Here is a 13,381-nt window from a genome sequence, read left to right on the forward strand (position 1 = left end):
ATCCATTGCCTAAAACTCTAGCAACCCTAAAAGGACCCAATCAACAAGAAGAAAAAATACTAATATATCACATCGTATAGCAACATAATATTTCTTTTTTTTTTTTTTTTTTGAGACGGAGTCTCGCTCTGTCGCCCGGGCTGGAGTGCAGTGGCCGGATCTCAGCTCACTGCAAGCTCCGCCTCCCGGGTTCCCGCCATTCTCCTGCCTCAGCCTCCCGAGTAGCTGGGACTACAGGCGCCCGCCACCACACTCGGCTAGTTTTTTGTAGTTTTTAGTAGAGACAGGGTTTCACTGTGTTAGCCAGGATGGTCTCGATCTCCTGACCTCGTGATCCGCCCGTCTCGGCCTCCCAAAGTGCTGGGATTACAGGCTTGAGCCACCGCGCCCGGCCAGCAACATAATATTTCAAAATGCTTTCACATGTGTTAGTTCATGCACGCCTGCCAACAGTTTAACTGAAGGAGCCAGGGCAGGAATTATTATCTCCATTATGCAGATGAGGAAACTGAATCTTATTTCAAGTAAAACGATCTAACCTAGATCAGAAAAATAGTAAATGAGCCGGGTGTGGTGGCTCACACCTATAATCCTAGCACTCTGGGAGGCCAAGGTGGGAGGATCACTTGAGCTCAGGAGTTCAAGACCAGCCTGGGCAACATAGTGAGACCTCGTCTCTTTTAAAATAGCAAAGCTGGGCCAGGCACAGTGGCTCACACCTATATTCCCAGCACTTTGGGAGGCTGAGGCAGGTGGATCACCTGAGGTCAGGAGCTCGAGAACAGCCTGGCCAACATGGTGAAACCCTGTCTCTACTAAAAAGTATAATAATCAGCCGGGCATGGTGGCGGAAGCCTGTAATCCCAGCTACTTGGGAGGCTGAGGCAAGAGAATCGCCTGAACCTGGGAGACGGAGGTTGCAGTGAGCCAAGATCGTGCCATTGCACTCCAGCCTAGGCAACAAGAGCAAAACTCCATCTCAAAAAAAAAAAAACAAAAAGGCAAAGCTTATTTGGATCATAGTGGAAAATCCAATCGTAAACAGCCACAGAGAAATAATATATGTTACCCAACAATTACCAAGCACTCACCACAGGCAGGCACTGTACTAAGAGCTTTGCGTGCAGAGTCTGGGCTTATCTGCCTGACGCCATGATTTAGGTTTCAATCGATCATTGTCTCCACTTTACAGATAAGGAAACAGAGGCTCAAAAAGATTAACTCCTTGTTCAAGGAGACACAGCTACTGTGGGTCACAGCTCCTAGCTGTCAAGCTCTACAGCCTGTGAAAGGCTGTATCTTCTGTATCCACTCCTTCCAGACAATTGAGAGAGGGTATCCAGGCCTCACAACAGCTCCTGGCTTATATCACAAGGCTTTGGCCTTTGACTAATCAGTATCAACTCACCAACCCTTCAGGACACAGAGACCAGCTCTGTCTGCCTCCATCCAGTAATATTCATGGGGCACCGAGTCTGTGCCAGGTTCTCTTGTAGGTGCTGGATATAGCAGTGAAGCAAACGGAGCCCCAGATGCATGGAGCTGACATTCCTGTTGGGAGAGACAGATGAGAAACCACTAGGCAAATATATATGTACCATGTTTGATGGTAAAGGGAGATAAGGGGACAGAGAGTGATGGGAGAGGTGATATTTTTCTATAAGATGGACAGAGAAGGCCAAAGGTAGCAGTGTGGACAGAAACTTCAGGGAGGGAGGGTGCCTTGAGACTCTGAGGGGAGGGAGGCCAGGCCGGGAGCAGCAAGGGCCACCCTAGAGTGAAACTGCAGTGTAGACAGCAGGAAAGAGTGGCAGGAGACAGTCCGCCAGGGAGAAGGGGAGCAGGTCACAGGAACGGTTTAGATTTTCTCTGAGGCAGGCAAGAGGGCATTGGAAGGTCCAGAGAAGAGGAGATTCATAACCTGCATTCCCTGTGAGGAGAGGCCTGGGGCCCCAGTGGGAAGAGCAGACTAAGATGGGACAGGGTAGAGGCAGGCAGGCCATTAGACCCCTCAGTCCCAGTGACCTCCTTCCCACCCCCTCAATCACCCCTCACAGAACCCACCATCACTTAAAGCCTCTCCTTTCAGGAATCCTGATTTCAAACATCCCTTTCTCCAGCCACCACTTTCCTTCCTTCCTCTTCCTCTGCCCAGCATCCTTGTCGCAGAACTTCTTCCCCTTCAAGAGGTCTTCAAACCATTGACTCCACCACCCACTTACCAGCCATTCCTGGCTTCACGTCCCTCCCTCCCTAGCTAGTGGCCCATTGACCCTCATCTCTGTCATCACCCCTTGCAAGCAGCCTCTCTTCTTTAACCATCTCTCCCTCCATTGCCATCACCAGGTGTGGAACAGACTTCAGAGTGGCCCCTTCCCCCTGCCCTCGCCCCATGATGTCCATGCCTTGTAGGGTCCCCTTGCATGTGGACAGAACCCATGACTTGCTTCTAACCAATAGAATATGGCAAACGTGAGGGATGTCACTCCCATAAGCAAGCTGCATCACATGGCACAGGTAAGGGGATACCGCTCCCATGACTGCCTTGCCCTGTATAAGACCGACTTAGGGCCAGGTGCGGTTGGCTCACGCCTGTAATCCCAACACTTTGGGAGGCCGAGGCAGGTGGATCACGACGTCAGGAGATTGAGACCATCCTGGCCAACATGGGGAAACTTCATCTCTACTAAAAATACAAAAATTAGCTGGGCATGGTGGCGGGCACCTGTAGTCCCAGCTACTTGGGAGGCTGAGGCAGGAGAATTGCTTGAACCTGGGAGGTGCAGGTTACAGTCAGCCGAGATAGCGCCACTGCATTCCAGCCTGGCAACAGAGCGAGACTTCGTCAAAAAAAAAAAAAAAAAAAAAATTAGTCGCCTGGAGACAGAGACGCGCCTGCTGGGTGGAGGCAGTAATCAGCCATGTTGGAGAAGCCCCTGTGGCTGGAACTATGGGTGGCCTCAAGGGCTTCAGGGGCAGCCTGCAGCTGGCAGCCAGAAAAAGACCAGGTGCCCAAGCCAGGGCCCAGTCATATGGCACAAGGATATGAATTCTACCAACAACCTAAGTTACTCAACCTGAGTAAGTGGCTTTTCTCCTGGAGGAGCCTCCAGGTGAGCCTGAACAACACCCTGAGTGTAGCCTTGTGCAATACTGAGCCAAGGACCCAGCTAAGCCAAGCCATACTCCTAAACCACAGAATCTGTAAGGTAATCAATGAGCATTGTTGAAAGCACCAAGTTTATGGTCATTGTTACATAGCAATCGATAACTAAGACACCAGGCAAAACCTGACCCCTGCTCTACACCTGCTAGAAAAGAGTCATTCAGGCCAGTGCGGTGGCTCATGCTTGTAATCCCAGCACTTTGGGAGGCCGAGGCAGGCGGCTCACGAGGTCAGGAGATGGAGACCATCTTGGCTAACACGGTGAAACACTGCCACTACTAAAAATACAAAAAATTAGCCAGACGTAGTGGTGGGCCCTTGTAGTCCCAGCTACTCATGAGGCTGGGGCAGGAGAATGGTGTGAACCTGGGAGGCAGAGGTTGCAGTGAGCCAAGATTGCGCCACTGCACTCCAGCCTTCAGGACAGAGCGAGACAGTCTCAAAAAAAAAAAAAAAGAGAGAATCATTCAATCACGGTGACTTGGTTTGACTTGATTCATAAGGGGAACCTCGAATGGGGGAACCCACTCTACTTCTGCACCCAGCTGGCTCTCCTGGTTTCCATGGTGACTCCGTGATTACTTGGCCTCTCTCTTCACAGCCCCCTCCCCTTTCCCACATTATTGTCTAAAAAAATGGTCCTGTTTCATGCCTCATGTTGAATATGGAGGGTTCTGGTAATCTTGAGAATAGTATTCTTTTTAAAAATCTGTGTTATTGAGGTGTAATTTATGTACAACAAAATTCACCACTGTTAAATGTAAAATTTGGTGAGTCATGCCAATGTAAGCACTCAGGCAATCACCTCATAATTGTGATATGGAGCATTTCTTTTCTTTTTTTTTTTTTTTGGGACGGAGTCTTGCTCTGTCGCCCAGGCTGGAGTGCAGTGGCGTGATCTCGGCTCACTGCAAGCTCCGCCTCCCGGGTTCACGCAATTCTCCTGCCTCAGCTTCCTGAGTAGCTGGGACTACAGGCACCCGCCACAGTGCCCGGCTAACTTTTTTGTATTTTTAGTAGAGACGGGGTTTCACCTTTGTCTCGATCTCTTGACCTCGTGATCCACCCACCTCTGCCTCCCAAAGTGCTGGGATTACAGGCGTGAGCCACCGCGCCCGGCTGATATGGAGCATTTCTATCACCCAGAAACTCCCTCTGACCCCTTTGCAGCCAATCACCTCCTCCAGTCTCAAGCATTGATCTGGTTTCTGTGTTTCTGCCACCATGGTTGTTTTTTGTTTTTTTGTTTTTTCTTTTTTTTTTTTTTTTTTTTTTGAGACAGAGTTTTACTCTATCACCCAGGCTAGAGTGCAGTGGCATAACCTCTGCCTCCTAGGTTCAAGTCATTCTCCTGCCTCAGCCTCCCCAGTAGCTGGGATTACAGGCACACACCACCATGCCCAACTAATTTTTGTATTTTTAGTAGAGACAAGGTTTCACCATGTTGGCCAGGCTGGTCTCAAACTCCTGACCTTGTGATCTGCCCCCCTCAGCCTCCCTAAGTGCCGGGATCATAGGCGTGAGCCACCATGCCTAGCCTACCATGGTTTTGTCTATGTATAAATGGAATCAGACGGCAGGGAAACTTTTAAGTCTGGCTTCCTTCACTTAGCATAATGCTTTAGAAATTCATCAAGTTCTGTGAATAAATTGCTGTTTCTTTTTGTTGCTGTGTAGTATTCCCTTGTATGGATGGACCCCAATTTGTTTGTCCATTCACCTTTTGATGCATATTTGGGTTGAGTCCTAAGGATGGTTTTCAGTCACAGAAAAGACTATTTGGAAGTTTATTTCTGGAGTAAACAATTAGTTTCTATTTATTAAAGTTACTACTTCAAAATACTACTAGTTCTTTCTTAAGATTCAACCTATTGGCCAGGTGTGGTGGCTCATACCTGTAATCCCAGCAATTTAGGCAGCCGAGGCAGGAGGATTACTTGAGGCTAGGAATTGGAGACCAGCCTGGGCAACATATCAAGACCCCATGTCTACCAAAAATTAAAATTTAATAATAATAAAATATTTTAAAAGTATAAATAAAATTCAGCTTACAAATCTTGTTTGAAAATCTAGATTTTAGCAAATGCTTCTAAAGGGCTTTTTACAACTTTACATCTTCAAGCATAAATGAATAGGTTTGATTTTCTTTTTCAGTATCTCAGTGTGGAAGAAAAGTTAAATATTAAATCTGAACTCAACTGAACATGGACACAAACAATGGTCACCAAGTCCTTGACCTGGTTGTGTGAGCCCCTTGAGGCGTTCAGCGCTGTTTCGGAGAAATCTCTATTTCAATCTATTCCTATACCTTAGTTCTTGAAAAACAATAGACAGTCGCAAAAACAAGTTGACCTTTTTGTGTTCCAAGTTTACCTTTTTGTGTTCCTTGAGACCGATCACAAAGGGCCCTGTGACCAGACCTCATGCCAAACAACTCGTTACAAAAAGGAGCTAGGGTCCCAGGCTGCGCTGAAGCCTCGCGAGACCTCTCCCGATCCGTGCATGGACGAGTGGCCGACTCCGGAGCCCAGGCTGTTGCTTCCCAGTCTGGTGGTGAATCCTCCATAGTCTGGTGAGTGTAAATACATCTATCTGTTTTCCCTTCTCCCCTTCCCATTACAATTTGCTTATTATATCATTTACTTATATCAATTTGCTTATATTAATTTTCTTACATAATTTGCTTATTATATCTGCACTGCCATTTACGTGGGATAAAGCTTGTTTACCCTTAAAGGTATTGTGTGTGTGCCTTTTCTTCTCCCCGCACGCAGCTCCCGTGGCTCCCGCACAGAACACCCAGTTATCTGTATAAACAAAACCTTCCTGAAGATTTAAATCATTCTTATACATCAAGTAAATCCAAGTTATAAATAGGATGAATCTTAAGTTCTCTCTAAAATCCGTTTGTATAAAAAACTAAGGCCAGGCACTGTGGCTCACACTTGTAATCCCAGGACTTTGGGAGGCTGAGGCTGATCGCCTGAGCCCAGGAGTTTGAGAACAGCCTGGGCAATATAGTGAGACCTCATCTCCACAAAGAATTTAAAAATTAGCCAGACATGGTTGCACCCGCCTGTGATCCCAGCTATTCAGGAGACTGAGGTGGGAGGATCACTTGAGCCCGGGAGGCAGAGGTTTCAGTGAGCTGAGATCTGGCTACTGCATTCCAGCCTGGGAGATAGACTGAGACCCTGTCTCAAAAACAAAAACAGAAAACAAAACAAAAACCCTAAATGTGTCTAGATTATTTATTTGAACAGAAATATTAATGCTAAGGTTTTTTGTTTTTGTTTTTTTGAGAACAGAATCTTGCTCCGTAGCCCAGGCTGGAGTGCAGTGACACAATCTTGACTCACTGCAACCTCCGCCTCCCGGGTTCAAGCTATTCTTCTGCCTCAGCCTCCTGAGTAACTGCGATTACAGGCCACGCAGCACCACGCCCGGGTAATTTCTGTATTTTTAGTAGAGATGGGGCTTCACCATGTTAGCCAGGCTGGTCTCGAACTCCTGACCACAAGTGATCTGCCTACCTCGGCCTCCCAAAGTGCTGGGATTACAGGCGTGAGCCGCCACGCCCGGCCAGTGCTAAGATTTTAATTTTTGGTTTAGCGTGCTAGCCTTAGTTCTAAATCTTCCTGAGGTTAAGTTACATAAGCACCCTCATCAAGGACACTCTAAGGAAGAAACTTCCATCACAGGTAACAGAGGTTAATTCTTCAGGTTACAGATGTGTTCGGCAAAGAAATAAAAAGACCAGAGTCCTCCCAGTTAATTGAGATCATGTGCCCACTAAGAAAGACACCTGTGGGGCTGCAGTGGCCACCCATGTCCTCAGCATGGCACATATTCTGTTTGTGCCGCTGAATCTCTCCCCAAAGTGCTGCTGAGAGGTCCTGGTTCTATAGCTGGGCTGCGAGTGAGACAGGGCCCCATGCTGGCTTTAGGGCTCCTCCTGTTTGATTCAGGACTGAAAGCTTCTCATTCAACCTGTGATCTTAGAAAGCTGGGTGACTGACCGCCACTGCACAGTGACTCGATGGGCCCTTTGAAGCACAGGCCCACAGGGATTTGCAGGCAAATTGCAAATGGCCAATATCTGGCATGAGCAGCCACTCACTGTGCCTGTCCCCGCGGGAGCCACTGCTGATGGATTACTGCTCCCTCACCCTTGGTAAGACAGTCCTGCCCAGAGCAAACTTAACTCATCAAGGGAGGCATAGGAGACAGGACCCACCTGCCTTCCCTGGACTAAATGGCGCCAGCTCTGGTGCGAAACCGAGGCCTGTAACGCTGGGCCTCACTCAGGACCCGGTTAATGGGTGACCGGGTTTGAGGATTTCCAGGCTTGTTCCTGTTTTCTGTGAGTCACTGTGACCTGAAGAGCCTGGCCCCGTGCACTGAACAGGGGGCAGGAGTGGGTGTCACCCCCGCTGCCTCGGGCACCCAGAACGGTGCTTCTGGTGGGAGACCCCGCGTGGGGAGGCGCAGGGCGGCCAGGAGAGATTCCGAGGACAAGGCTCGCGCTGCAGGCGCGGAGGGAGGAGCACAGGCCCCGGTTCTGGGCAGGCTCTGCCAGCCTCCCTTTGTGGTCGGGACCAGGCCCAGCTCAGAGCCGCCAAATTCACGTCTGCAACCCAGGCCCCGAGGTGCAGGCCTGGACATCCAACAGCCAAGGCCCAGAGGCGCCCAGAACGAACGAGTCCAAAGCCCAGCTCCTGTCCTCCGCCCCGCTCCTGGACAGATTCCTCTCCAAATCTTCCTGCTCTCGAGAAATGGCAACTCTGTCCTTCCAGCTGCTCAGCCCGAAAGCCCTGGAGTTGACCCTGACACCTCTTCTCTCACAGCCCGCACCCAGAGTGCCCGCACATCCCCTCCGCTCCATCTTCAGAATACACCAGAATGTGTCCGCTTATCACCGCGGGCGCCACTGCCGAGGTCCGAGCCCGCACCAGGTCCCCTCCGCCCCCGCGCCTCCCGAGGCTCCCTCCCACCGCCCGGGCCCCTGCAGCCCCCGGCTCCTCACGGCCGCCAGAGGGCGCTTTGAACACCACCGGCCTCCGAGTCTCCCTTCTGCTCGGCGCCCTCCAGGGACCCCCAGTCAGTGCAAAGGCCAGCGCTCTCCCAGCGGCTCCAGGCCCCCCATCGGCTCCCCACCTCACCTCACTTCTGGCCCCGTTTCATCGTCCTCGCCCCATCCTTCCCTCCCTTCTGCGACCCTGGCCTCTATTAGAGCACTACTGAGAAGAGAGAGAGATTTATTTTAAGGAACTGGCTCATGCGATGTGGGAACAGGCAACTCTGAAATCCACAGGGCAGGTTGTCAGCCTGGAAATTCAGGAAGAGTTGATGTTGCATTCTCAAGTACGAAGGCTGGAAACTCAAGTTAAATTTCGATGTTGCCGTCAGGAGGCAGAAATCCTTCTTCCTCGGGAGACCTCAGTCATTTTTCTTAAGGTCTTCAACCGAATGGCCCGCCCACCATATAGAGGGTAATCTGCTTTACTCAAAGTCTACTAATTTAAATGGTAATCACATCCAAAAATTTGCCTTTGTAGCAACAGCTAGACTTGTTTGTCCAAACCATGGGCACCACAGCCTGGCCAAGGTGACATAAAATTAGCATCACACGGCCCCTTTCCCCTTCCTTGAAGGCCGGTGCGGCCCCGCCTCCAGCCCTTATCCTCACGCCTCTCTGCGCAATACTCTGCTCCTACGCATGCGTATGAGTCAGCTTCCTAGCTGGCGGCCTCACCTCTTTTGGATTTTTCTGGATGTCGCCTCAGAGGAGGTGCCTCTGACAGCCCCATTTACGTAGCAAGCCTTCCTCCAGCACCAGCACTCCCAGTCGTCTTCCATGCTCTATTTTTGGCCATATTCCTTCATATTCATGCGAAAGAAACACAAACTTTTATTATTTTGTTTCTTGTCCATCTACCTTCCTAGAATATAAGCTCCAATAGGTAACCTCTGTATGAGTATGATTGTGCTACCCCAGTACCTAGAACAGTGGTACTAGAACAGAGTAGTTGCTTAAGAAATATTGGTTTAGGCCGGGAGCGGTGGCTCAAGCCTGTAATCCCAGCACTTTGGGAGGCCGAGGCGGGCGGATCACGAGGTCAGGAGATCGAGACCATCCTGGCTAACACGGTGAAACCCCGTCTCTACTAAAAATACAAAAAACTAGCCGGGCGCGGTGGCGGGCGCCTGTAGTCCCAGCTACTCGGGAAGCTGAGGCAGGAGAATGGCGTAAACCCGGGAGGCGGAGCTTGCAGTGAGCTGAGATCCGGCCACTGCACTCCAGCCTGGGTGACAGAGCAAGACTCCGTCTCAAAAAAAAAAAAAAAAAAAAAAAAAAAAAAAGAAATATTGGTTGAGTTAATAACAACAGCTTGATTTTATTTAGTATTTACCAAGTACCATACACTGTTCTAAACACTTTTTTTTTGAGACGGAGTCTCCCTCTGTCGCCCATGCTGGAATGCAGTTGGAAGATCTTGGCTCACTTCAAGCTCCGCCTCCCAGGTTCCCGCCATTCTCCTGCCTCAGCCTCCCGAGTAGCTGGGACTACAGGTGCCCGCCACCACGCCCAGCTAATTTTTTTGTATTTTTAGTAGAGACGAGGTTTCATCGTGTTGGCCAGGGTGGTCTCGATCTCCTGATCTAGTGATCCGCCCGCCTTGGCCTCCCAAAGTTCTGGGATTACAGAGGTGAGCCACCGCAAGGCGGAATTTTTTTAAAAAAAGAATGAAAGAAGAATAATTATTGATTTGTACCCACACCAGAAACCATAAAATTTGGAGTCAGAAAAACCTAGGTTAACATTCCAGATTTGCTATGTACTGGAATACATGATTTGGACAACTTTATTTTCTCTCTTTTTAATTTTTATATTTTGACAGACTGTCTCGCTCTGTTGCCCAGGATGGAGTGGGAGAGCAGTGGCATAATCTCGGCTCACTGCAGCCTCCACATCCAGGGCTCAAGAGATCCTCCTGCCTCAACCTCCTGAATAGCTGGGACTACAGGTGTGTACCAGCTAATTTTATTTTTTGTAGAGATGGGGTCTCCCTGTGTCACCCAGGTTGGTCTCAAATTTCTGGACTCAAGCAATCCTCCCACAGTGCTAAGATTACAGGCATGAGCCACCACACCTGGCCTGGACACGTTTCTTAGATTTTTATTTTTTATTTTATTTTATTTTTTGAGACAGAGTCTTGCTCTGTTGCCCAGGCTGGAGTGCGATCTTGGCTCACTGCAAGCTCCGCCTCCCGGGTTCATGCCATTTTCCTGCCTCAGCCTCCCGAGTAGCTGGGACTACAGGCACCTACCACCATGCCTGGCTAATTTTTTTTTTTTTTTTTTTTTTTTTTTTTTTTTGTATTTTTAGTAGAGACGGGGTTTCACTGTGTTAGCCAGGATGGTCTCCATATCCTGACCTTGTGATCCACCCGCCTCAGCCTCCCAAAGTGCTGGGATTACAGGCATGAGCCACAACGCCCGGCCAAGTTTCTTAAATTCTTTAAGTCTGAAGGTCCTAATGAGAGGTGACAAAGTGCTGGCAGCCCTTGCTCACTCTTGGCACCTCCTCAGGCCATGGCGTCTACACTGGCCACGCTTAAGGAGTCCTTCAGCCCGCTGATGCACTGTGGGAGCCCCTCTCTGGGCTGGCCAAGGCCAGAGCCGGCTCCCTCTGCTTGCGGGGAGGTGTGGAGGGAGAGGTGCCAGCTGGAACCAGGGCTGGGCACAGCGCTCACGGGCCATCGTGAGTTCCCGGTGGGCGCCGGCTTGGCTGGGCGTGGCCTCGGCGGGCCCCCGCACTCGCAGCGGCCAGGGGCTTTGAGGGCCTTAGCACCCTGTCCAACAGCTGCGGAGGGGGCGCCGGGTCCCCCAGCACTGCGCTGGAATTCTCACCTGGCCTCAGCCGCCTCCCCTCAGGGCAGTCCTCGGGACCTGCAGCCCGCCATGCCCGATCCTGCCCCCACCCGTGGGCTCCCACGTGGCCCGAGCCTTCCTGACGGGCATTGCCCCCTACTCCGTGGCGCCCGGTCCCATCCACCGCCCAAGGGCTGAGGAGTGTAAGTGTGCGGTGGAACTGGCGGCCCAGCACGTGATCCACTAGGCCAAGCCAGCTGGCCTCCTAAGTGGGGTGGGGACTTGGAGAAGTTTTATATCTAGCGGAGGATTGTATATGCACCAATCAGAACTCTGTGTCTAGCTCAGGGTTCCTGGATGCACCAATCAGCACTCTGTATCTAGCTAATCCCCTGGGGACTTGGAGAAGTTTTATGTCTAGCTAAAGGATTGTAAATACACCAATCAGCACTCTGTGTCTAGCTCAAGGTTTGTAAATGTACCTATCAGTGCTCTGTGTCTAGCTAATCTAATGGGGTCTTGGAGAACTTTTACCTCTAGCTAGAGGATTGTAAATACACCAATCAGCACTCTGTGTCTAACTCAGGGATTGTAAACGCACCAATCAGCACCCTGTCAAAATGGACCAATCAGCTCTCTGTAAAATGGACCAATCAGCAGGATGTGGGTGGGGCGAGATAAGGGAATAAACGCAGACTGCCCGAGCCAGCAGCCCTATCTGGCATGGTGCTTTTCTACACAGTAGGGGGTTCGGTTATTTCACTCTTTGAAATAAATATTGCTGGTCACTATTTGGATCTGCACTGCTCTTATGGGCTGTAACACTCACTGCGAAGGTCTGCAGCTTCTCTCCTGAGGCCAGCGAGACCACGAACCTACCGGGAGGAATGAATAACTCCAGGAGGCACCCATTTAAGAGCTGTGGCCGGGCGCTGTGGCTCACACCTGTAATTCTAGCACTTTGGGAGGCTGAGACAGGTGGATCACAAGATCAAGAAATCGAGACCAAGGTGAAACCCCATCTCTACTAAAAATACAAAAAATTAGCTGGGCATGCTGGTGGGGGAGCCTGTAGTCCCAACTACTCAGGAGGCGGAGCTTGCAGTGAGCCGAGATCGCGTTACTGCACTCCAGCCTGGGCAACAGAGCCAGACTCCCTCTCAAAAAAAAAAAAAAAAACTGTAACACTCACCGCGGAGGTCTGCGGTTTCACTCCAGAAGCCAGCAAGACCAGGAACCCACCAGAAGGAAGAAACTCCGAACGCGTCAGAACATCATAAGGAAACTGGACACACCATCTTTAGGAACTGTAACACTTACCCCGAGGGTCCGCGGCTTCATCCTTGAAGTCAGTGAGACCAAGAACCCAGCAATTCTGGACACACTAAGGACAGTGAAGGGAAGAAGAAAAGAAAAAAAAAATTTTTTTTCATTTGAGACGGAGTCTACTCTGTCGTCCAGGCTAGGGTGAAGGGGCATGATCTCATCTCACTGCAGCCTCCGCCTCCCGGATTCAAAAGATTCTTCTGTCTCTGTCTCCCGAGTAGCTGGGATGACAGGTGCCCGTGGCACTATGCCTGGGTGTAATTTTTGTATTTTTAATAGAGATGGGGATTCGCCATGTTGGTCAGGCTGATCTCAAACTCCTGCGCTCAGGTGATCTGCCAACCTCGGCCTCACAAAGTGCTGGCATTAGAGGCATGAGTCATCACGCCCGGGCCAAAAAAAAAAAATCATACCTTTCAATCCACCGTAGGTTAGCTTTATTAAAGCCCTTTTAGCATACTGGATCCGGTTTTATAAGCCATTCCTGCCCTCTAGTGGTCAATTGAAATAACGGCATAACTGCTATGATAAATACAAAATTCCCAAATGGTGTAGCCCAAAAGCTAGTAGTTTGTACAGATAAAACAGCCCATCATTTTTTAGTCTCCTGGATGCTGTTAGTCTTCAAGGACTAAGATCAGGGTTCCTCCAAGGGAGCCAGGGAGGATCATACCATGTAGGCCCTTGTAGGACAGAATGGCTCCAGGGGAATTATCCTGATGAAAAATAAGTCACCCACACTTCCACACCCAAACAAATGAGCAAAGGATAACAGGCTTGTTGGGACTTACAGCTCAGTTGTCCAGACCTTCAAAGAATATATTCTATGTGATTCATTTTATGTGTCAACTTGACTGAGTCATGGGCTGCCCAGTTTATTTGGTCAAACATTCTGAGTATCTGTGAGGTTATTTTTGGATGGAATTGACACTTGACTGAATAAAGCAGACTGCATGCCCTCATGTGGGTGGCCCTCATCCAATCAGGCCTAAATAGAACAAAAAGGCCGCCCCT

General features: G+C 49.9%; 1 long non-coding RNA gene across 1 annotated transcript; it reads right to left on the reverse strand.

Annotated features, from left to right (window-relative positions):
• Positions 1-607: 607 nt before the first annotated feature.
• Positions 608-12,852, reverse strand: LOC139356854 (uncharacterized). The gene is made up of 4 exons (XR_011609321.1): positions 12,781-12,852; positions 12,362-12,425; positions 8,922-9,046; positions 608-1,551 (listed from the first exon to the last, which is right to left on the reverse strand). It is a non-coding gene; the product is annotated as an uncharacterized lncRNA (long non-coding RNA).
• Between the last annotated feature and the right edge of the window lie 529 nt (positions 12,853-13,381).

Source organism: Macaca nemestrina, chromosome 1 (assembly GCF_043159975.1).
Source record: "Macaca nemestrina isolate mMacNem1 chromosome 1, mMacNem.hap1, whole genome shotgun sequence".
NCBI lineage: Eukaryota > Metazoa > Chordata > Mammalia > Primates > Cercopithecidae > Macaca > Macaca nemestrina.